This window comes from Macaca thibetana, chromosome 7 (assembly GCF_024542745.1).
Source record: "Macaca thibetana thibetana isolate TM-01 chromosome 7, ASM2454274v1, whole genome shotgun sequence".
NCBI classification, from domain to species: Eukaryota; Metazoa; Chordata; class Mammalia; order Primates; family Cercopithecidae; genus Macaca; species Macaca thibetana.
Window position 1 is genome coordinate 4,696,913 of NC_065584.1, and position 24,260 is coordinate 4,721,172.

At 47.8% G+C, this 24,260-nt stretch overlaps 1 protein-coding gene and 1 non-coding gene across 5 annotated transcripts in view; one reads left to right on the forward strand and one right to left on the reverse strand.

The window, feature by feature from the left end:
- The window catches only part of TRAF3 (TNF receptor associated factor 3), a 139,626-nt gene extending 117,436 nt beyond the window's left edge, over positions 1 to 22,190 (reverse strand). For 3 of the 4 annotated variants that reach the window (XM_050799773.1, XM_050799776.1, XM_050799771.1), the window contains exon 1: positions 21,997 to 22,189. The gene's annotated coding sequence lies outside the window, so the exon portion shown is untranslated. Of the gene's footprint in view, positions 1 to 21,996 lie in introns of all 4 variants that reach the window. The other variant, XM_050799774.1, reaches the window with a different exon arrangement.
- LOC126960468 (small nucleolar RNA U13) lies at positions 10,988 to 11,088 on the forward strand. The gene has a single exon (XR_007728011.1). It is a non-coding gene; the product is annotated as a small nucleolar RNA U13 (small nucleolar RNA).
- Positions 22,191 to 24,260: the final 2,070 nt, after the last annotated feature.

Consider the following 24,260-nt stretch of genomic DNA (forward strand, 5'->3'; position numbering starts at 1 on the left):
TCTACATCTGAATTTCCAGGGTCTTAACTGATACAAATGGTATGGGTGGGGGCCTCAGTTTTTGTGGTCATTTCTAGTAGCCCAATAAGTCACTAATAAAGTAGGGCTCTGAGAAGGCAGCCTACAAGCCCAGTCAGGAGTTCCCCTCACAGTCCCTACTTTCCATCAAAGGAGTCTGGGAAGATTCCAGCAATGACCACAAAATGTTATTAAATTCCTCAGAGACAAAATACCCCAGCCATCCTAGGTTCTGGGGATCACAGCATTTTTTTACCCTCCCTTGGAATCAACAAAATCCTACACACACCACACTAAAGGCCAAGTTCTGGAGGACAACCACAAATAAATGTGAAAACTATTGCTGCCCGGCAGCTGACAGAAGCAAATACTTAGCAGAAGACTATGAGAAAAGTGCTCAGCCAGGCACAGTGGCTCAGCCTGTAATCCCAGCACTCTGGGATGCCAAGGCACACAGGTCCCTTGAGGTCAGGAGTTCGAGACCAGCCTGACCAACATGGCGAAACCCCATCTCTACTAAAAATACAAAACAGCCAGGCATGGTGGCATGTGCCTGTAGTCCCAGCTACATGGGAGGCTGGGGCAGGAGAACTGCTTGATCCGGGAGGTGGAGCTTATAGTGAGCCGAGATCGCTCCACTGCACTCCAGCCTGGGTGACAGAGTGAGACTTCTTCTCAAAAAAAAAACAAACAAATGAACAACAACAACAACAAAAAAAAAAAACCAAGAAGTGCTAACACTTGGGCTGGGCTACATTATGGGAATGAATTCACGAACTGAGTGCAATCTGCACATACTTAGTCAAACTGTGCATTTTGAATTATGCTCACGAGATGCTAAGATGGAAAGGAACCTGAGTGGTGGTGCAGCTGGTTCCTCCCTCTGTGTAAACTCTCTGTAGCTCCTCTGATGTCTGCGAAGCTCCTCCCAAATGCACCCATCATGAGAAAGACTCTGAGCAGGCCTTCCACAGCACTAATCTCCCCCCAATGCCACCAGACTCTTAATTCTGCTTTCAGTAGTCCAAATCTGCCACTGCTTCTCAAACCCAGTCTCAGGCCACTTCTGATATGACAGGTATGTATCCCAGCCTGGTCACCACCCTAATGCTGGTTCTCTGCAGAAGCTCATTTGGTTAAATTCCTCCTGTAAACTGAACAAGAGTCTATTCTGACCTGAGTATTAGCTTTTGTTAATTACTAATCCTCTAATTTGCCCTTTTTTTGTTCTATTGCCTCCTTCATAAAGTGTCATGTTCCAGATTGAAATCAGCAGTCTGAATTTCTTGAGAACACAGAATGTCTCATGCAGTATTTTTATGCATTTACCTAGCACTGTAACAACAGGACTGGCATCCATGAAGTGCCTTCCAAAGGTCTGCTGAGGCCGGGCACAGTGGTCATGCCTATAATCCCAGTCTTTCGGGAGGCCAAGGCAGGACGATCACCTGAACCCAGGAATTTGAGACCAGCCTGGGCAACATGGAGAGGCCCTACCTCTACAAAAAAAATTTTGTGTTTTTGAGACAGGGTCTCGCTATCGCCCAGACTGGAGTGCAGTGGTGCGATCTCAGCTCACCACAACCTCTGCCTCCCAGGGTCAAGCTGTCTTCCTACCTCAGCCTCCTGAGGAGCTGGAACTAAAGGCGCATGCCACCACACCTGGCTAGTTTTTGTATTTGTTTTATAAAGACGTGGTCTCCACAAAGCCCAGGCTGGTCTCAAACTCCTGAACTCAAGTAATCTGTTCACCTTTGCCTTCCAAAGTGCTGGGATTACAGGTGTGAGCTACCATACTTGGCCCAAAAAATGTTGTAAACTTAGAAAGGTGTGAGGATCACGTGAGACTGGGAGGTTGAGGCTGCAGTGAGCGTGATCGCACCACTGCACTCCAACCTGGGCAGCAGAGCAAGACCCAGTCTCAAAAAAAAAAAAAAAGGTTTTCTGAACTAAGCTGGATTTGGTCAGTGCTCACTCAAATGTTGTTTTTCTTTACACGAAAATACACTGAGTACCTAAGCTTAGTCAGGCACACAGTAGATAAATACATGCTGACCTGGTGAACGCGTGGTGGACATATCCTGTCCTCTCTTTCCCAACAAAGAAATACAAGTGCCTTTAACCTTAAATACCATTTTTCATTTTTATGGTGAGATAAATTTTAAAAGCTTGATTATTTTATTTTCACAACAACTATCATCCCCATATGCCAAGCAAGGAGACAAGGCTTTCAAAGAGATTCAGTGACGTGCCTAAGGTCACAAAGACAGATGGGGACTAGACCACTGGTCTCTAATTCCTCCTGGAATCTTGTCCTTCCACTGCAGGGTTTCTGCAGGAGGGATGCCACTATCTCCTCCCCATCCTCTCCCTCCCCCTCCTGCTCCCCCTCCCCCCCTCCCCCCCTCACCAACAGATAATCTCCATGCTTCCCACCATTCTATACAATCCAGAAACGTTTACATCAGTAGTGTTACACATAAAAGAGCAGAATGTCAAAGCCTGATAAGCCCTTATCATATACAGAATTGTGGACTCTATGAAGACGCCTCTCAGACCACTTTTTTCAGGTTGAACTATACCTTACATGTTTCACTCCAAGCCTAAGTGACTAAAATATAAAGCAGTTCCTAAGAAGCTTAAGACCATACAGAAAGGGGTAACTATATTGATTCATCTTAACACAAGGCACTATCTATTTTGTATGATGCAGAACACAGAGAGAAGACAGGCCAAGGGCACGTTTTCAACTGTGTGAATGACGCTGCCCCCGGCCCTTGCCCTCCTGCCTTGCCTACTACCCTCCCCAGGCCTCAAGTCTCATTACCCTTCTCTGACCCCTATGCTGGTCACCCCCGGGCCACAGCCACTACATTCCGGCAGAAAGAATCCCGAAGGTGATGGCGAATGATAAAGTACGTAGTGCCCAAGGAAGCAAGCCCAAAGGCTCATGGAGAGCAATGATTCTGTCCCTTATGCTATGTCACAGGCCAGCACACTTTTGGAATTCAAAAGAACAGAATGAGGAACAGGTGTCCTTATTCAAAATATATACGTAACATTTTGCCTTCATAAGAGACCTCAGACCACGCAGACCAGAGGTCCTGGCCTCAGGAATCACGGGAGAAGCAGAGGCACTCAGGCCTCTGCAATTCCCTGCAGCAGCCAGTCATTCCGAGGCATTGACCAAGGGCTGTTTGGGGAAAAACTCTCTCCACCTGTGTTTTCCCCGCTTTCACACCCTGACAATAATCGCCAATGCAGAAGAATTCTGTGAACACAGCTGTTGGGGGTTCAGTCGCCAAGGCTGTTCACCCCCAATCCCTACTTCAGACACCAGTCCCAAGTCCAGGCCTCTGGAACTTCTGACCCACCAGCTTCAAGTTGGGGTTCCCACAAACCCTCTTCGGATTCGACTAATTTGCCAGAGTGGCTTACAGGACTCCGGGAAATATGTACTTACACTGACTGGTATATCGTAGAGGATACTGCAAAAGACACAGATGAAGGGACGCAAAGGGCGAGGTATGAGGCCGGGCGGGAGCCTCCATGCCCTCCCTCGGGCCATCCTCCAGAAACCTCCACGTGTTCCACCAAGTGGAAGCTCTCGAACGCTGTCCTTGAGTTTTTGTTTGTTTATTTTTGAGACAGTCTCGCTCTGACACCCAGGCAGGAATGCAATGGTGCAATCTTGGCTCACTGCAACCTCCACCTCCTGGGTTTAAGCGATTCTCCTGCCTCAGCCTCCCGACTAGCTGGGATTACAGGCGCCCGACACAACGCCTGGCTGATTTTTGTATTTTTATTAGAGATGGGGTTTCACCATGTTGACCAGGCTGGTCTCGAACTCCTGACCTCAGGTGATCCACCCGCCTCAGTCTCCCAAAGTGCTGGGATTACAGGCGTGAACCACCACGCCCAGCCTGTCCTTGAGTTTTTATGGAGGCTTCATAACACAGGCATGACTTACAATCATGTAGAGATGTTTTTGGACAAAAAACCATGATCTAAACCCAGCAAGCCCTGTCTGTTCAGACTTTTCTTGGCCTCTCTGTGCAGCATTCCTTCCTCCAGGGAATGGGGCAGGGCCCTCTCTGGAATAAGGGTCTTCTGACTCACAATCAGATTAGAGTCCTGCCTTGGGCAGCTGAAAGGAGGCAAGACACCCAACATTACAACAAAAGACTGTAACAAGGACTACGGGACTTATGAGTCAGAAACAATCGATGAAAACCCACACACACACATATATACATATATACACACACACATATATATATACGTGTGTGTACGTGTATGTGTGCATACGTGTGTGTGTATATACACACATATATATACATGAAACACCACAGTAGCTCACTCTCCTCATTCATGCCTGTGTTGCACAGAAGGTCAGATGTTCAGGAAAGACTCCTTGGGAACAAAGAGAGGTTATGCTTGGGAAACACAGGATTAAGTGGCTTCCCAGCCAGGGATGTTGGGGCTCTCCATACAGGTATAAGCAAGGGGCACTCATGGAACACAGGCAGACACAGCTCTTCCCTCATTAATCCCAATACACTGGGGCTCCACTGGAGTCAAAGACACAGATTTCTTGTTTCATTATTTAAATCCACTCCCTCACTTCTCTGTGACCTCATCATGTTTGCTTGGCTCAGTGTTGCAACAATCAGCTGAGACAGGCTGGGAAGGCAGGGTTTCTATGTGAAAGCACATCCATACATACACACCTCTGCACACTGTCAAATTATCCCACACTTTTATACATAAACAGTCAGAACTTTATTCTAATAAGTCTCTGGGGATTTACTAGAATGATGTAGGGTAAAGGAAAGGAAAGTTAGGATATATAGGCTTACTAATATTTTCTCAATGAAGCTTTTTTTAAGAACACAGAGGAATATTAAAAACCTCACAATATTCTTTAAAATAAAAGGGAAGGTTTCAACTAATTTTTAAAATGAACTAGTAATAGGAAGAAAAAAAAATGTATGGACCCAAAGTTGTACTTGAAAAACTTGACAAACGCATGATCAAGGATGGCTGCTGCTAAGACATACATTTTATAGAGGGAGTTATTTTATGAATAGGTATACTCCAAAAGTTTTTTTAAAATTATTGATTTAGAACACATAATGTATTGTCTCACTGAAAATGAGTAACACACAACAGTTGGCATTTCCATTTTAATCCACAACAGTTTTCAAATGGGTATCTAACATATATTACTGAGAGCACTATGGAATCTAGCCACCACGCATATATTGGATTAAAGACAGTCACAAATTCTTTGACCCTCCTTTCCTTAAGAATTAGGGTCCATGTCCCCTCTCCTCAAATATAAGAGGGCTCTGTGTCTTTTTAGAACATGGCAGGAATAATGCTACACTGCTATCCAAGCCCAGGCTTAAGACACTGGCAGCTCCAGACTGGGTGCAGTAGCTCACTTTGGAAGGCCAAGGTGGGAGGATCGTTTGAACCCAAGAGTTCAAGACCAGCCTGGGCAACATAGTTAAGACCTTGTCTCTACAAAAAATTAAAAACTAAGAAATTAGCTATGCATGGTGGCATGCACCTCTTGTCCCAGTTACTTGGGAGGCTGGACTGGGAGGACCACTTCTGCCCAGGTGTTTGAGGCTGCAGTGAGCTATGATGGTACCACTGTACTCAGCCTGGGCAACAGAGTGAGACTCTATCTCAAAAGAAAAAAAAAAAGAAGAAAGAGGGAGAGAGACAGACTGGCAGCTTCCACTTCCTCTCCTAGAACACTCACTCTTAAGAGTTCTGAGTTGTCATGTAAGAAGCACAACCACCTCAGTTAGGAGAAAGGCCATCTGCAGAGGACCTGAGAGCACAAGGAGGGGGAGGATCCCCTGAGCCTGGCCTTCCAACCATCCAAGCATGTGCGTAAGGCCATCTTGGACCCTCATGACTGGACCAGCCAACAGATGAATATCAATAAATTACCTCCATCAAGGCCACATGGAGCAGAAGAATCACCCAGCTGAGCCCTGCTTGATCAGGCCACAGAACCATGAGATGCAAAGGTAGATTACTGTTTTAAATACTGATGTTTAGGGTGGTTTCTTATTCAGCAACCATTATCCAAAACAATCTATGGCTTTTTCAGGAAATGAAAGACGCACATCTCTTTCCTGCTGTGGCATCAGGAATATAGTTCCCTTCCCTGATGCTGCACTGGTGGTGTGCTGTCAGCCATGATATTCCCCAGCCGCAAGCCGTTAAGTGCACCTCCTATGCTTAGAGCTGGCGCTACAACATGAATGTGTCTGTGTTGAGAAGAGGGAAAGTACATGGTATGATCATCATCATCCCAGCCAGAGATGTTAGGGTTGTCTGCTTGGAAACCCTCCTAGAATTTTCGCACTTAGGAGAGGGCAGGTTTCAAAATTCTGAAGAAACATGATGCACAGTCAAAATACAACTGGGCTGGGAGCAGTGGTTCACGCCTATAATCCCTGTACTTTGGGAGGCTGAGGCAAGAGGATCGCTTGAGGCCTGGAGTTGAAGACCAGCCTGGGCAACAAAGTGAGACCTCGTCTGTACAAAAAAAATGAACAAAACTTGCTGGGTGTGGTGGCATGTGCCTGTAGTCCCAGCTACTCAGGCAGCTGGGTGGGAGGACCACTTGAGCGCAGGACGCCAAGGCTGCAGTGAGCCAAGATCATGCCACTACACTCCAACCTGGGCAACAGAGTAAGACCTTGTCTCAAAAAAAGATTGGTTCCCAGATACCGAAGTCAAAAATACCACAAGGAAAAAAAACTACAGGCCGGGTGCAGTGGCTCATGCCTGTAAGTCCCAGCATTTGGGGAGGCCAAGGCAGGTGGATCACATGAGACCAGGTGTTCGAGACTGGCCTGGCCAACATGGCAAAACCCTGTCGCTACTAAAAATACAAAAATTAGCTGGGCATGATGGTGCATGCCTGTAATCCCAGCTACTGGGGAGGCTGAGGTTGCACTGAGGCAAGATCGCGCCACTACACTCCAGCCTGGATGACAAAGGAATATTCTGCCTCAAAAATGACAAGAAAAGAAAACTACAGACTAATATTCCTAATGAACATAGATGCAAAAATCTTCAACAAAATAGTAGCAAACTCAATCTAACAACACATTAAAAGGATTATATACCATGACAAAGTGAGATTTACCCCAGGAATGCAAGGGTGATTCAACATACAAAACAAAATCAATATAATACACTACATTAATAGAATAATGAAAAAAAAATATGACCATCTCAGAAGATGCACAAAAAGCATTTGACAAAACTCAACAACCTCCCATTAAAAAAAAAAGTCAGTGGCCAGGCACAGTGGTTCACACTTGTAATCCCAGCATTTTGGGAGTCTGAGGCAGGAGGACTGCTTGAGGCTAGGAGTTTGAGATCAGCCTGGGCAATATAGCAAGACCCATCTCTAAAAAAAAAAAAAATCAATTAACTGGGCATATTGGTGCCCACCTGTAATCCCAGCTACCTGGGAGGCTAAGGCAGGAGAACTGCTCAAGGTGAGGCATTTGAGACCAACCTAGGCAACACAGCAAGACCCTGTCTCCACAAAAATTAAAAAATTAGCAAGGTGCAGTAGCTTGCCCCTATAGTAGTCTCAGCTACCAGGGAGACTAAAGAAGGAGCATTGCTTGATCCTGGGAGTTCAAGACTGCAGTGAGCTATGATCATATCACTGTACTCCGGCCTGGGCAAAAGAATGAGACCTGGTCTGGGGGAAAAAAAACGCCAGGCACGGTGGCTCGAACGTGTAATCCCAGCACTCTGGGAGGCCAAGGTGGGCTGATTGCTCAGGAGTTTGAGACTAGCCTGGGCAACATGGTGAAACCCATCTCCACCAAAAATGCAAAAAAAAAAAAAAAAATAGCAAGGCATTGTGGCATGTGCCTTTGGTCCCAGCTACTCAGGAGGCTGAGGTGAGAGGATCACTTGAGCCTGGGAGGCAGAGGTTGCAGTGAGCCATGATTGCATTACTGCACTCCAGCTTGGGTGACAGAGCAACACCCTGTGTCAAAAAAAAAAAAAAAAAAAAAAAAAAAGAAAAAAAGAAAAGAAGAGAAAAGAAAGAAAACACAGCTAACTTCATAATCAGTGGTGAAAAGCTTCCCCTGAGATTAGGAACAGTATGAGGATGCTCACTTTCATCACTGCTATTCAAAATTGTACTAAATGTCTTAGCCAGAGCAATTAGGCAAGAAAAATAAATAAAAGGCATTCAAATTAGAAAGAAGAGGTAAATTATATATGCAGGTGACATGATTCTGTATAAAGAAATCCCACAGAATCCACAAAATAACTACTAGAGGTAATAAATTCAACAAGGTTGTTGGGCATAAGACCAACATACAAAAATCAGTTGTTTCTATACACCAGCAATGAGCAATACAAAAAGAAAGATCAGAAAATAATTTCATTTACAACAGAACCCACAAGAATAAAGCACCAAGAAATAAATTTATACAAAGAGGTGAACGATTTGTACACTAACACTACAAACTATCGCTTAAAGAAATTAAAAGAGACATAATTGAATGAAAAGACATCCCAAGTTCAGCCGGGTGCTGTGGCTCACGCCTGTAATCCCAGCACTTTGGGAGGCGGAGGCAAGCTGATCACCAGGTCAGGAGATCGAGACCATCCTGGCTAACACAGTGAAACCCCGTCTCTACTAAAAATACAAAAAATAGTCAGGCCCTGTGGCACGTGCCTGTAGTCCCAGCAACCCGGGAGATTGAGGCAGGAGAATGGCGTGAACCCAGGAGACGGAGCTTGCAGTGAGCCGAGACTGCACCACTGCACTCCAGCCTGGGGAACACAGTGAGACTCCCTCTCAAAAAAAAAAAAAAAAAAAAAAAAAAAAAAAAAAAACCAGAAAAAAAGAAAAGACATCCCATGTTCATGGATTGGAAGACAATACTGTTAAGATTGCAACCCCCCAGAGCAATCTACAGAATCAATCCCCTCCCTATTAAAATTCCAATGACCTTTTTTGCAGAAATGGAAAAGGTGACATTCAAATTCATATAAAATTTCAACTGGCCCCAAATAGTCAAAACAACATAGAAAATGAAAAAGTTGGAAGACTCATACTTCCCAAACTTACTACTTCAAAACTTATTACAAAGCTTCAGGAATCCAAACAGTGTGTGATATGGTTTGGCTGGGTCTCCACCCAATTCTCATATTGAATTGTAGCTCATACAATCCCCATGTGTTATGGGAAGGGACACAGCGGGAGGTAATTGAAGTATGGGGGCAGGTTTTTCCCGTGATGTTCTCGTGATACTAAGTCTCACAAGATATGATGGTTTTATAAAGCACAGTTCCCCTGCACAGACTCTCTTGCCTGATGCCATGTAATACACACCTTTGCTCCTCCTTGCCTTCCACCATGATTGTGAGGCCTCCCCAGCCATGTGAAACAATTAGTTCATTAAACCTCTTTTTCTTTATAAATTACCCTGTCTCGGGTATGTCTTTATTAGCAGCATGAGAACAGACTAATAAAGTGTGGTACTGATGTAACAGACTTACAGAGCAACAGAATAGAACTGAGCATCCAGAAATAAATGCAAACATCTATGGCCAATTTATTTATTTATTTATTTTTTTTTTTTTTTTGAGACGGAGTCTTGCTCTGTCGCCCAGGCTGGAGTGCAGTGGCCGGATCTCAGCTCACAGCAAGCTCCGCCTCCCGGGTTCACACCATTCTCCCGCCTCAGCCTCCCGAGTAACTGGGACTAAAGGCGCCCGCCACCTCGCCCGGCTATTTTTTTGTATTTTTTAGTAGAGACGGGGTTTCACCATGTTAGCCAGGATGGTCTCGATCTCCTGACCTCGTGATCCACCCGTCTCGGCCTCCCAAAGTGCTGGGATTACAGGCTTGAGCCACCGCGCCCGGCCCCCAATTTATTTTTAATAAGGGTGCCAAGACCGTTCAATAGGGAAAGAAGTGTTTTCAATAAATGGTGCTGAGAAAACTAAGTAAGAACATACAAAAGAATGAATTGGGACTCCTATCTCATTCCATATACAAAAATTAACTGAAATGGATCAAAGACCTAAAGGTAAGAACTAAAACAATAAAACTCAGAAGAGGCTGAGTGCAGAGGCTCACACCTATAATCCCAACACTTTGGGAGGCTGAGGTGAGTGGATCACTTGAGGCCAGGAGTTCTAGACCAGCCTGGGCAACATGGCAAAACCCCATCTCTACTAAAAATACAAAAATTAGGCAGGCTAATTAGTGGTATGTGCCTGTAGTCCTAGTTACTTAGGAGACTGAGGCATGAGAATTGCTGGAACCCAGGAGGCGGAGGTTGCAGTGAGCCAAGATCATGCCACTGCACTCCAGCCTCGGCAACAGAAGGAGACTCGGCCTCAAAAAAAAAAAAAAGTTTAACATTCAGAATATATAAAGAACTCAACAGACATTGTCCCCCCAAAAAATGTACAAATGGCCAAGAGTCACATGAAAAGACATTCAATATGTTTGCCCATCAAGAAAATACAAACCCTTGGCTCAAGCCTGTAATCCCAGTACTTTGGGAGGCCGAGACGGGCGGATCACGAGGTCAGGAGATCGAGACCATCCTGGCTAACACGGTGAAACCCGGTCTCTACTAAAAAAAAAAAAAAAAAATACAAAAAACTAGCCAGGCAAGGTGGCGGGCGCCTGTAGTCCCAGCTACTCCGGAGGCTGAGGCAGGAGAATGGCGTGAACCCAGGAGGCGGAGCTTGCAGTGAGCAGAGATCCGGCCACTGCACTCCAGCCTGGGCGACAGAGAGAGACTCCGTCTCAAAAAAAAAAAAAAAAAAAAAAAAAAAAAAAATACAAACCCAAACCACAATGAGATACCACTTTACACTAACTAGAATAGCTTTAATCAAAAATATATACATATACAACACACACACACATACACACACGTACATCCTTTTGTAGTTCATAAGTGTGATTGGGTATTCAAATGCAGGTGTGAGAGGTGCCACTCTTAAACCTTGTTATGATATTGGCACATTATCCATGTGACATAAAAAAGAAAACAAAATAAATTTAGCAAAGATGTCCTGAAATTGGAACACTGCTAGTGGGAATAAGTTAAATAGAGTATTACCATATGACCAGCAATCCCACTCCTAGGTACATACCCAAGTGAAAAACATACCTACACAGAAACTTGTGCACAAATGTTTACAGCAGCATTACTCTTAATAGTCAATAAAAATAATCCAAATGCCCATGAACAAATGAATAGACAGATTGTGGCATATATGTACATACAATGGATTATGATTCAGCAATAAAAAGGAACAAAATACTGACACATGCTACAACTTGGCTGTACCTCAAAAACATCATGCTAAGTGAAAGCAGCCAGACACAAAAAACAAGCTATATGATTCCTAGATGCTATATCTGGAATAGGCAAATCCACAGAAACCAAAAGCAGATTAGAGATTATCAAGGGACGGGAAGATTGGGGAATGGGAGTGATTACTTAAAGGGTAAAGGGGGATGAAAAGTTGTTTTTTCTTCTTTAAGAGACAGGTTCTCCATCTGTCCTCCAGGCTGGAGTGCAGTGGTGCGATCACAGTTCACTGCAGCCTCGAATTCCTGGGCTCAAGCAATCCTCCTGCCTCAGCCTCTGGAGTAGGTGAGACTACATACAGGCTCAGGTCACCGTGCCCAACCTTTTTTTTTTTTTTTTTTGAGATGGAGTCTTGCTCTGTTGCCCAGGCTGGAGTGCAGCAGCATGATCTCGGCTCACTGCAACTTTTGCCTCCCGGGTTCAAGTGATTCTCCTGCCTCAGCCTCCCGAGTAGCTGGGACTACAGGCATGTGCCACCATGCCCAGCTAATTTTTGTATTTTTAGTAGAGACGGGGTTTCACCATGTTGGCCAGGATGGTCTCGATCTCTTGACCTCGTGATCCACCTACCTCAGCCTCCCAAAGTGCGGGATTACAGGCATGAGCCACCGCGCCCAGCCCCAGCCACTACTAAAAAAATACAAAAATTAGCCAAGTGTGGTGGCACGTACCTGTAACCCCAGCTACTCAAGAGGATGAAGCAGGAGAATCGCTTGAACCTGGGATGTAGAGGTTGCAGTGAGCCAAGATCACACCACTGCACTCCAGCCTGGGTGACAGAACGAGACTCCATCTCAAAAAGAAAAAGGGAAGGAAAAACATTTTCTGCTATGGAAAAAAAAAAAAAAAAAAAAGCAAGGCAAGTGACCAGAGCAACAGCATGGGCTGTTTAATTAGGGTGTTCAGGGAAGACCCCTTTGAAGAGGTGAAATGTGAACAGAGACCTGAATAAATCGAAGTGTTGTTGTTGTTGGAGACAGTCTCACTGTCACCCAGGCTGGAGTGCAGTAGTGCCATCTCGGCTCACTGCAACCTCCACCTCCCGAATTCAAGTGATTCTCCTGCCTCAGTTGCTGGGACTACAGGCACGTGCCACCACACCCAGCTAATTTCTTTTTTTTTGGTTTAGTAGAGAAGGGATTTTACCATGTTGGCCAGGCTGGTCTTGAACTCCTGACCTCAAGCGATTTGCCCCCCTCAGCCACCCAACGTGTTGGGATTACAGGCATGAGCCACCACACCCAGCTCAAATTGAAGAACACTATTATTGCTAAATAACAGAAAAAAATAAAGTGCTAAAATATGAATTTAAATACACAAAAATTCATATGCTAAAACTGCTTTTAAAAAGGGGAGATATCAATAGATGTTCCTTTTGTGCAAATATACTGTGATTTCACTTTCTAGACATTTTACCCTTTTTATAAATAATTTATTTGCAGTCCAATAATGTCCTTCTACTCCCACCGGTACTTCTTCCAGGGACAGGCCATACTTCCAAGACGGCCTGCCATCCGCCTTGCTAGTAAGTCATTCCCTTTACGAAATCACTCAGGAGAGGAAAGGGGAAGAGAAATGGTCACTTCTGAAACACTAGGTTCTTATATTCTCTCACATGCTCCCATTTTTCTTGTTCTTGTTTTGAGACAGGATCTCACTGGGTCACCCAGGCTAAAGTACGGTGACACAATAACACCTCACTGCAGCCTTGACTTCATGGGCTCAAGCAATCCTCCCGCATCAGCCTCCTGAGTAGTTAGATGGGACTACAGGAGCACACCACCATGACTAGCTAATTTTTAAATTTTTTGTAGAGACAAGGTCTTATGTTGCCCAGGTTGGTTTAGAACTCCTGGATTCAAGCAATCCCCCTGCCTCATCCTCTCAAAGTGCTGGGACTGCAGGTATGAGCCACTGCACCTGGCACAGACTTTTTTTTAGACGCAGCTTTACTCTTGTTGCCCAGGCTGGAGTGCAATGGCACAATCTTGGGCTCACTGCAACCTCTGCCTCCTGGGTTTAAGCAATTCTCCTGCCTCAGCATCCCAAGTAGCTGGAATTACGGGCATGCGCCACCACGTCCAGCTAATTTTGTATTTTTAGGTGAGATGGGGTTTCACTATGTTGGTCAAGCTGGTCTCGAACTCATGACCTCAGGTGATCCACCTACCTCGGCCTCCGAATGTGCTGGGATTACAGGCACGAACCTCTGCGCCAAGCCCAGGCTCACGTTTAGGTCTCAATTACTTTTTTTATTATGGTAAAATACACATAACAAAATTTACCATCGTAATCATTTCAAGTGTATAGTCCAGTGGTATTAAATACATTCATAATGTTGTGTGACCATCACCACCATCCATCTCCAGATGGAGAGTTTAGGTTTCAGAGGCTTTTCTGGGTGACTGTGAACTCCACAGTTACCTTTGCATAGATGAGAAAGCTGAGGCTTAGAAAGGAAGAGGAATTTAACAGCACGGTTAGCAGAAGGACAGACTAGAATTCAAAGCAGGGCTGATTCCTTCCATACATAAACTGGTCTCGTTTTTACTGGGTCCATCTTAGGCCAGACTGTAGCAATACAAAGAATGAAGTGACCCAACCCTTGAGAAGCTTGTCGTCTCAACCCTAGAGACCTATCCCAGATGCACAGAAACATCCCTCAATCTGGAGAAGGCAGGGAAGGCTCTCATGCCACTGCCTCCACCCTACAAGGGCCCACTTAGGTCTAAGAACAAAGAAATCTACCCTCTGTCATCCCAAGGGCCTGACCTAGTGGCCTCAGTGTCCGGCCGCATTCTCTTATTCACAGTCCTTCCTGGAGCAGGTACAGATGGCCATGAAACAAGCCCCTACATCTCTGCTCAGCCACCACTGACCCCTCCTGGTTGCAAGTTCAAAACCTTGACAGTGGTTCTCACAGAAGAGCCACCTTAAGTATTCTCCAAAATAGCCAAACATCATTTCCCTGCTAACAGCGGTGACAGCTTCCATGCCTTTAACTCATATTTCCACAGGCAATCTGTAGTTACAATTAAATTCAAGATGAATAGGTGCTAGGCTGTAACCATTATGCTCTCTACAGAGTGACCAGGCCTTGGGGACTTGTTCATCACTAACAAGCTAATGTTTGTAAAACTCTGTAAAGACATAATGACTAAATGCTATCATTATTACTAGACTACCAGTTTAAATGTAAATTAAGAGAGAAAGGGGAAAGAAAACACATTAGCAAATCAGGTTAGGGACTGCTACTCAGCAAGCTGTAAGAAGCATCTGAGCCACTGCGAAAAGAACCTCCCAACCAAATGTGTCAAAGGACAGTAAATACGAGGGGGCTGCTGTAAGAAAGGAACTCATGGCAGAGATGGAATGGAGTGCGGCCTAGAATAATCAGCCATATAGACAAAACAGATGTTGGATGAAAGGGAAAGGCTGTATGAAAAATACACCATTTTAAAAAAAAGCACTCTCTAGCAGCAAAACTAAAGTCTACTCTGAAAGCAAAACTAAGAAGTTTAGAACCTGAAGAAAATCTAAAAAACTGCACTGTAGTTCAGCTGTGGTGAAACCATGAACTCTGGGGTCCAGCAGGCCTGTTGCTCTTCCTTTTCCTCATCTGTAAAATGGGGAGAATTCCTACCTCAGAAGTTAGGCTGTCACAAAGGCAGCACCCAGAAGTGGCCGGGTTCCTTTTCCTGTACCCGCTCCCCTGAAGGACAGCCACAGCAGAACCCCTTCCGACTCACGGGCCCTCTGCCAGGTGACTCCCTGCTAGCCCAGAATTCCCCACTCCTGCTGCTAGCTTCCCTAAGAGTTACCTCCTTGGGAAATGCCTCCTCCTAACGCAGGTCGAAACTGCACAGCGCCTCCACAATGCACCAGAGCCTCTGTTCCACTGTCGTGGCACCTACCACATGATCAGACGGCATCCTATCTGACTTTTTAGCTTTAGCAACAAGCATAGCCCCTAGCACTTAGAAATTTCTCAAAAAAAAGTGTGGGTGATTCAATAATTCTCAATTAACCCTCCTTGGAATTAGGTAGGGAAAAACCTACCCTGGGTGAATAGCCCTTGCTTTGTCATTATTTGCCTTGTGAGAGGTGCTGACCCAAACTCTCAAGAGCCTCAGCTGCCTCCCACATAAAATAAGAGACCTCAACTAGAAAACTTCTGTGGTCCCTAACTAACAAGATCTGATATTTACATTCTAAGATCTTAACATTCTTACTCTATTACACCTCAATCCTCTAATACTGTGAAAATTAACATCTCCACAATGCTTTCCCATCCATCTAACTCATAAAAAGCAAGTGATGTCCCTGGTGCTAGTAGCTCCATTGTATAGATAGGGAAATCAATTCAGCGGGGCCAAGCAGCCTGCCCAAGGTCATTCTACCACTAAATACAGAGGGCAGACTGGAATTCAGATCCTCAAAGTTGGTACCCTCCACTATGCCACACTTCTCCAGCTATGAGGTGGACAGCTCCAGGAATCCACAGTGGGATTCCAGAAACACAATACATCTTTTGGAGAACCAAGAGTTTTAAAAGATTTAGGGAACAAGGTAAGTTTATATTAAAACAATCAACCATATTACGGAGGACAATGTACAATTCACATTAAATTTTAAGATAAAACTTAATGGGCTTACCAAACCCCCTCCCACTAAGGGGAAAGTCACACAGAAAAGCCTCTGAAACCTAAACTGTTAATTTACCCTATAATAATGTTTCAAGCAGCAGGTTTAATTTGCAGCATAAAGTTATAATTTCTGAGTATTACTGGACATGAAAGAGCTCAAGAGAACTAGTTTTCCTGTTCTTCCAGCTTTTAAGTCATTAAAAGCATCCAAGAAAATTACATGGTGAAATGAAACTTTCCACCAAACAAACCCCCAATGCAACTAATCCTGGAGCTAAGTATTATCAGAACAGGAGGATGGAAGCCTGACCTCCAGGAACACACAGCTAAGGGAGGCCGCTACAAGGCACACCCAACTGCCGACACACATTCCAAACACACGGAACCACTGTGGGAATCTGTCTCATGTCCTGTCTTCCTGGCTTGCAGAATCTGGCCACAAACACTGACCAACAGCTTACCATTTGCCTGGCCCTTGGGGAAAGGAGGGAAGGCCTAACAAGCACCTCATTACCTTGTGGACATAGGCCTCCTAATTGGCAGTAACCTTCCAGGACACAAAATTAATCTCGGAAAACCTTCATTACAATGTTCATGACTCCTGGAGATTCACATTTCACCACTTTGATGCTACTGTTGCCTTACAGATTTGTATTACTCTACTTGGTTAATCAATTTAGCTTTTCTCTCCACTTAAAGAAATCAAGTTTCCAATAAACACGCTTTTGGGTTCTGCCATAGAATAAGTGTTTCAACTGGAAAGGAAATCAGAATGTCAAAGAAGCAGATCTTCATATCTTTCTTGATAGAACTGCCCCATGAGAAGTTACCACCAAATAGCCTCCATTTAATTTTTTTTTTTTAATTCTCGAAATCAGCATGGAACAATCCTAGAAAAAAAGTAAATTGTGAAATGAAATGTAGGGCCCCAATTTTTCAGTTCTTGAGAATTAAGGAGACTGAGGTGATTTAAGCATGGATGACACAGGAGTAGGTTGGGGGAAGGACTTTTTAAAAATATTAGAGCCAGGGCAGGGTGTGGTGGCTCATGCCTGTAATCCCAGCACTTTGCAAGGCTGAGATGGGTGGATCACTTGAGGTCAGTTCGAGACCAGGCTGGCCAACATGGTGAAACCCACTCTCTACTAAAAATACAAAATTTTTATGTTTTTGTATAAAATACAAAATATATTTTGTATTTTGTATTTTATGGGGCATAGGCGCAGGCATCTGTAGTCCCAGCTACTCAGGAGGTTAAGGCAGGAAAATCACTTGAGCCCAGGAGGGAGAGGCTGCAGTGAGCCAAGACTGCACCACTGCACTCCAGCCTGGGCAATAGAAGACTCCATCTCAAAAAAATAAATAGGCTGAGTGTGGTGGCCCACGCCTGTAGTCCCAGCACTTTGGGAGGCTGAGGTGGGCGGATCACTTGAGGTCAGGAGTTCAAGACTAGTCCGGCGAACATGGCAAAACCCTGTCTCTACTAAAAAATACAAAAATTAGCTGGGAAGGCTGGGCACAGTGGCTCACGCCTGTAATCCCAGCACTTTGGGAGGCCAAGGCAGGTGGATCACTTGACGTCTGGAGTTTGAGACCAGCCTGGCCAAGATGGTGAAACCCCACCTCTACTAAAAATACAAAAATTAGCTAGTTATGGTGGCACGCACCTGTGGTCCCCAGCTACTCAGGAGGCTGAGGCAGGAGAATCGCCTGAATCCCGGAGGTGGAGGTTGCAGTGAGCTGAGATCACGCCACTGCACTTCAGTCTGGGTGACAGAGTGAGACTCTGCCTCAAAAAAAAAAAAAAAAAAAAAAATTGCTAGGTGTGGTGGTGGGCGCCTGTAATCCCAGCTACTAGGGAGGCTGAGGTAGGAGACTCATTTGAACCCAGGAGGTGGAGGTTGTAGTGAGCCAAGATCGGGCCACTGTACTCCAGCCTGGGCAACAGAGTGAGACCATTTCAAATAAAATAAATAAATAAATAAATAAATTTATTTTAGAGCCAGGAGTCTCACTGTGTCACCCAGACTAGAGTGATCCTCCCACTTCATTCTCTGGGGTAGCTGGGACCACAGGTGAGCATGTCAGGCTAGGAAGGGGCTTTTTAACATTTACACCCCTCCCCTGCCACTTTTGAGACTTTCTACATGCAATGAAAAATGGTAGGGACAGCCAAGTAGTGTCACCCAGGTTAGGGCCTGCTGCTCTGTTCCCCTCCACAGACCATGCCCTTCACAGTACAGTATGCCTGACCCACATGAGCTCCCAGTCACAAGAGCCAAAGGCCAGCACATGCAACTTCCCAACTAGAAACCCAAGGAGCAGCAGCATGGCCAGCCCCGCATCTACTGGCAAGGAGTGACAGGATGGCAAGCTGTCAGATCCCATCTTACCAAAACAAAGTGGGAGGGGGCCCTGTAAGGGGGCCCAGATGGCCCCACTATACCAGAGCTTTCCTGACACTGGGCCTCAACTCAACGCCGCTTCCCAGAAGACCTACCCAACTACCTCAGCCAACCAAGAGCTTTCTCTTTCCCTTATAGTGAATTCCCACCACACTTCTAGAATTCTACCCTATCCACTAATTCATCTCATCCTACATTTTGACTTGCTGGTTTCTTCCTGGTGGGAGAAAGTAGTCTCTGCCAAATGGTTAGCACCTGAGGGCAGGATGCTGGCTTTTTCCTTATGCGTCCTGCCATAAGCTCTGTCCTGGTCTGTCTCAGTCAAGTATCTGTTGGTTTCTGGCATGTCCCCTCACCGTGCACAGGGGCCAAGATGGCCTATATCCCTGCAGATCACACCCCAGCAGACGGGTGCTGTGTCTCACTCTTCCCAGCATGGTAACCAGAACATTATGAGAACTCAGGGCACATTAACTGAACATTAATTCAATGAGAAAAAGACTCCCAAGTCCCAATTAATGATCCACTTATCTCGAGGAATACAGAATGCAGCATCAATTCCCACCTGATTCCTAAAGTTGATAGAAACCAACAGGCATCAGCATTTATGACATCCCACTACCTGCCAGCCTACTCCAAGTCATCTGCACAGGCCGACAATAAGCTTCACCAAAACAAACAAACAAGAAAGGTATTATGCTTAATAGTAAAAAACTCCGCCTTCTTCTCCCTAGGGTGGTCCGTCTCCCATCCCCTTTCCTGGAATACTGTTGTGCAGAACTTAGTCAATAAAGGCTTTCTCAAATGAGAAAGGCATTTTGCATTTTAATTATGAATAATAAATTTTACACAAGCACACATAACATTTTCTCAGTTTTTTTTTTTTTCCTGTTCTGTTTAAAACTGCATTTTCTTCTATTTCCATTCGCATCTTTGGGACCCAAAGCCTGCTGCACTGGTGCAGACCGCATGGCACCTATCCCGTGTACCTCTCTCGGGCGTCTAGGCCTCCCTCATTCTGGCTTCATCCCCACTGCTCAAAGCAAGTCTAAGCATCATCTCCACACTCAGGTCTCGGCTGACTCTCTCTGGTAGCCTTCCAAATCCTCTGGCCTCACCTCCCTCTTTCTCACTCTTCCCACTTTCTCTGTATCTGAGGTCAGTTATTATGACTCCTCCACACAAAAAGAATACCAAGTAATTTTTCTTCCTCCACGAACACTCGCAAAGCAGCAGCAAGGAGTCCCTGATTCCATGGAATGGACCCTGAGGGCCTTGGCCACGAAACGTCGCCTCTGCTAAGTTAACAGTTCTTTAAACTGACCACTGCAAGGAAATTCAACTATTGCATAATATTTGATAGGTTAGATCACTTGCTGTTTGGAGAGTCTTGCTATATGAAGAGAAAATAAGAGTTGGGCAAATTTAACGCAATTTCCTTTGTTTGCCTGAGCTAGCTCAGACTTGCAACGCCACAGTAGCAGTTTTATCTTTCTTAAAGTACAGCTTTAACATCATAAAAAAGGATTTTAAGGGAGTGATCAATCATTCTCATCTAACCTGACAGTATCATTAGCATGCATATCCTGATAATACCCTAGAAAGGTCCTTCTTGAGTTGCAGAGTCAAAAATTAAAGGGATTCTTGCAGGAGTATTTAGAGAATCAGAATCCGCAAGGCAGGCTCAGACGTCTCAGTTAATGAAGGACTTTCTTCAAGGCACAAACAAGAGTAGGGACATTTTGATGGTATTAACAGAAACAACTGGAGACTGTTACTGCCTGTTTCCAGTGAAATCTCTTTACAGCTTCTCACTGAGTGAAGCCATCTTATTAATTCCAAAAGAAGGGATAGCATCCAAGGAAAATAATTGGTCTTCTTTCCCCTCGCAGAGAAATTCACATGAATGTCTCAAAAAAAAAAAGCTGGAATTCTCCCTGGCCATCTCTCTCTCCTTTCCTGGCTTCTGCATTGACAGCTGGAACAGATGGCGTCTGGGTGAGACATCTTACATCTTAACCCTTATCCGTGATAAGGTCTGATTTTCACTAGCGATGCTGGAATCCAAGGTCTGTCAGGGTTTCCGTCATGAGCACCCACTCACAGGATTTCCAGTCCCATGTGATATTTTCCAGTTTTCATACCGATAAGGCTTATCTTGCTTTGGCCAAAGAATTTTCATCTTTAGACTAATTCTTAACATTTACATTGTCACAACGCGGTGAAAAGGTACACATTTCCTCTCATTTGAGAAAAGAACGCTGTACACTATTTTGCCAGACATCCTACATATGATGCAGTCTTTTCACAGGCCATTTTCAAAGACGTGAGAGACATGAGAAGATCTCAGGACGAACTGATGGTCCACTTGGCCATTCCCTACAGTAAGAATTTTATAGACACATACAGGGTAACAGCAAACAACATTTCCAAACGCTCCGGCAGTGTGTAGTCGCAGCAAATGCTAGAAAAAATAAATAAATAATGGCTCCTCTTCAGTTGTATGCTGTGAATGTAAATTAAGAAGCCGCTACAACGCTCGACATAACCTTTCTGACGCCACAAAAATGAATGAATTATATCCATACACACACAGACACACACACACCACGCATCACGCATCACATCTCATTCTGAAAACTGATTCTGAGCTTAATTCGAAAAATGTGAAATACAACTGGTCCCGTCAACGGCTCGTAATCTGAAGGCTTCTTGGATTTCCAAGCACGTCCACAACACCTCATCCGTTTCCAGTTTGTTACTGTTTCACATCGAAGGGAGAGAATTTTCCACACAGAATTCTCTCCTTGGGCTCAAATACTAGACCGAAGTCCCCACACCAGGCTGGCTGGCGGCGTGGAACCTGCCAGCCCGCCGAGAGCCGCCTGGCGCCCGCGGGGAAGACGCAGAGCCCGCGGCCCGGAGCTGCCCGGTGCCCCGGGAGTCGCCGGCCCTCGGCGGCCGCGGAAGGGGAATTTGCGTCCTGAGCCCAACCCGGACCCCCCGCGCCGCCCCCCAAGCGGTCGGAGGCGCCTCTGCGGCGGCATGACTCAGGACCAACTTTCCAATAACGCCCGGGCCCCCCCCGGCCGGCCCGGGCAGCGCGCTCGGCCACGCAGCTCCTGAGCCGCCGTCCCTCCGCGTGAAACCCGCGGCCCCGCGGGGTGCCGGGTCCTCAACGCCCGCGGGGGTCACGGCCGTGGCGAGGCCTGCGCGCCCCGTTTCCTGAAAAGCTGCGGGCGTCCCGGCCCCCTCGGGCCCCGAGCCTGGCCTCCGGGACAAAGTTTGCCGAAGTTGAGGCGTCCGGGGGCGGGAGGCAGCCGGGCTGGGGCGCGGGGCCAGGCTAAAGCCGCGCCCCGCACTCGCCGCCGGGACGGGCCGGGCCTGCGCCGGGCCGGGCCCGCGCCGGGCAGCTCTGAGGCCCCCGGGCCCCGCCGCCGAGGGCGCGGGATGGAGGCGACTGGGATGGAGGCGCCCGGCCGCGCGCCGGAGGCCCGCCCGCCCGCCGCGGCGCCTTACCTCGCGGTCCGCCGCCGCTCGACCGGCTCAGGGGCGCCGGGCGCGTCCTCCGCCGCGGTCCGCAGCGTCCTGCTCCCCGGGCTGCCCCATGGCGGGGGGCGGGGAAGAGCCGGCGGCCGCCGCGGCTGCCGCCGGCTGGAAAGTCCCGGCTGGGCTGCAACCCCGGCTCGCGCACGCGGCGGCCGCGCCGCGCTCCCTCGCTCCCTCGCTCCCTCACGCAGTCCCGCGCAGGCACTTCCTCTCGCGCGCTGGAAATCCCCGGCGCGCCCGCCGCCCCGCCCCCGCCGCCCGCGCGCGTGGGAGCGGCAGGAGCCCGCGAGCGCCGCCGGCCCCACGCGCCCGCCGGTCCCCGCGCGCGCCCGCGACCCGTTGCTAAGGGCCCTCGCGCCCGCCGCCCGCCCGCCCGGCCTTAGCAACGGCGGCGCGGCGGCGCGGGGCGGGGACGGCCCCGGGCGCCCCCCACCTCCCTCCAGTCACCGCCGCGCGCCCCGCGGGCCTCCACGCTCTGCGCCGCCCCCGCCGCGCCCCCGCCGCCGCGCGTCCCCGTGTCCCCGCCTTTCCGGGTCAAAAAGCCACGCAGGCCGCGTGGGGGCCGAGAGGTGCTGGCGCCGCTCCTCCCCGCGGCCACCTGGCCCGCGCCCCCCACGCCGGCATACGCAGCCCCCGCGCGTGCACGCCCGTGTGCCCATGGCCACACGCGACCCCTACGTACACGTACGGGTCCGACATGCGGCCCCCCGCACTGTAGCGGACGCATACACGACGCTCACACTCCCCTCACGCGGACACGCGCACACACGCTCAGTAACACCGTTGGCACTCATACCAGGCCACGCACCTTCGCGCACACGCAGGTGGGGCTGAGGGTGACTCAGGCCGTGGGGCCCCTTTCGCGTGCAGAGGGCAGGGCTCCACATTAGTTTGGTGGCACTTTCCTTTCTCCCTCCCGGGGACCTTCCCACACCCCCGAGTGGTGTCTTGCTCACGGGTGGACGGGGTGGCCAGTTTGCCACGTGCCCCCAGCGTCCTCGGCGGTCCTGGCTGCCCCTGCACACCAGGCCGCTGGGGCCTGCGCATTGCTCCCGAGGTCTCGGCCTTTTGCCCCAAAGGCATCAGTGATGACATCAGTGATTCACCTAGGCCCACCAAGACAGCAGCCAGCCTGGCTGGGCCTGGCGAGATGGGGAGCGAAAGGAGGGCTTCTGGGCGACTATGGGCCAACTGAGGGGTGAGGCTTTCGCTGGAGTTTGCAAGTCAGTGGTGAGGAGACAGAGGACTTTGCATTTTTCACTTCTGGAGAAGGCTTATAAAGAGCCCTACCCCAGAGCTGAGACCAGTGTGAGTAGCCAAGGCTAGTCTGCCTTCTTGTACTGCTCCAGTGACTCATGTGAGTGGAGGCAGGAAGTCCAGCATCTCCCCCTGAAGCTTCACCCATGGAATGTTCCAGAACCTCAGATACTCCGACCTGGCTGCTGGAGCCATGTCTCTGGCTCCATTAGCCCAACAGGTGCTTGTTCTACAGTCACACTCACCAGGCCACAGTGGCACCTCTGTCTGTGCCACAGGCACAGCTCTTTTAGAGGTAACAGGCCAGCCTTGGCTGTCCCTCACAGGGACTGCTGGAGTCCAGCGATCTCCCCCGCCCCCATGGTGGACTCCCCTTGGGAGCCTCAGGTGCCCTTTCTTGCCTGTGGGGAGTTGGGATGTTACTGACCTCAGGCTCAGGGTCCCAACCACTTCCCATAACCCAGGCACTGAGGCCTCCCATGTCCCCAGCCCTGCTCAGCCCACAGTCCTGGCACCCTGTCGACTGGGGCCCACTCCCAACACCTGCCTTATGCTGTGTGTTACCTAGGATCTGGTTTAGTTTTGCCAAAATCAGGACAGACTCCGTTCCCTAGGCTGGACTATTTTTGGTTGTTTTAAAAGAAGCAGGACATGGACCAGGCACCGTGGCTTACGCCTATAATCGCAGCACTTTGGGAGGCCGCGGGCAGGCAAGTCACCTGAGGTCAGGAGTTCGAGACCAGCCAGGCCAACGTGGTGAAACCATGTCTCTACTAAAAATATAAAAATCAGCCAGGTGTGGTGGAGGGCGCCTGTAATCCCAGCTACCCAGGAGGCTGAGGCAAGAGAATCACTTGAACCCAGGAGGCAGAGTTTGCAGTGAGCCAAGAATGTGCCATTGCACTCCAGCCTGGGCGACAGAGCAAGACTCTGTCTGGGGAAAAAAAAAAAAAAAGGATGGTGGCTCATGCCTGTGG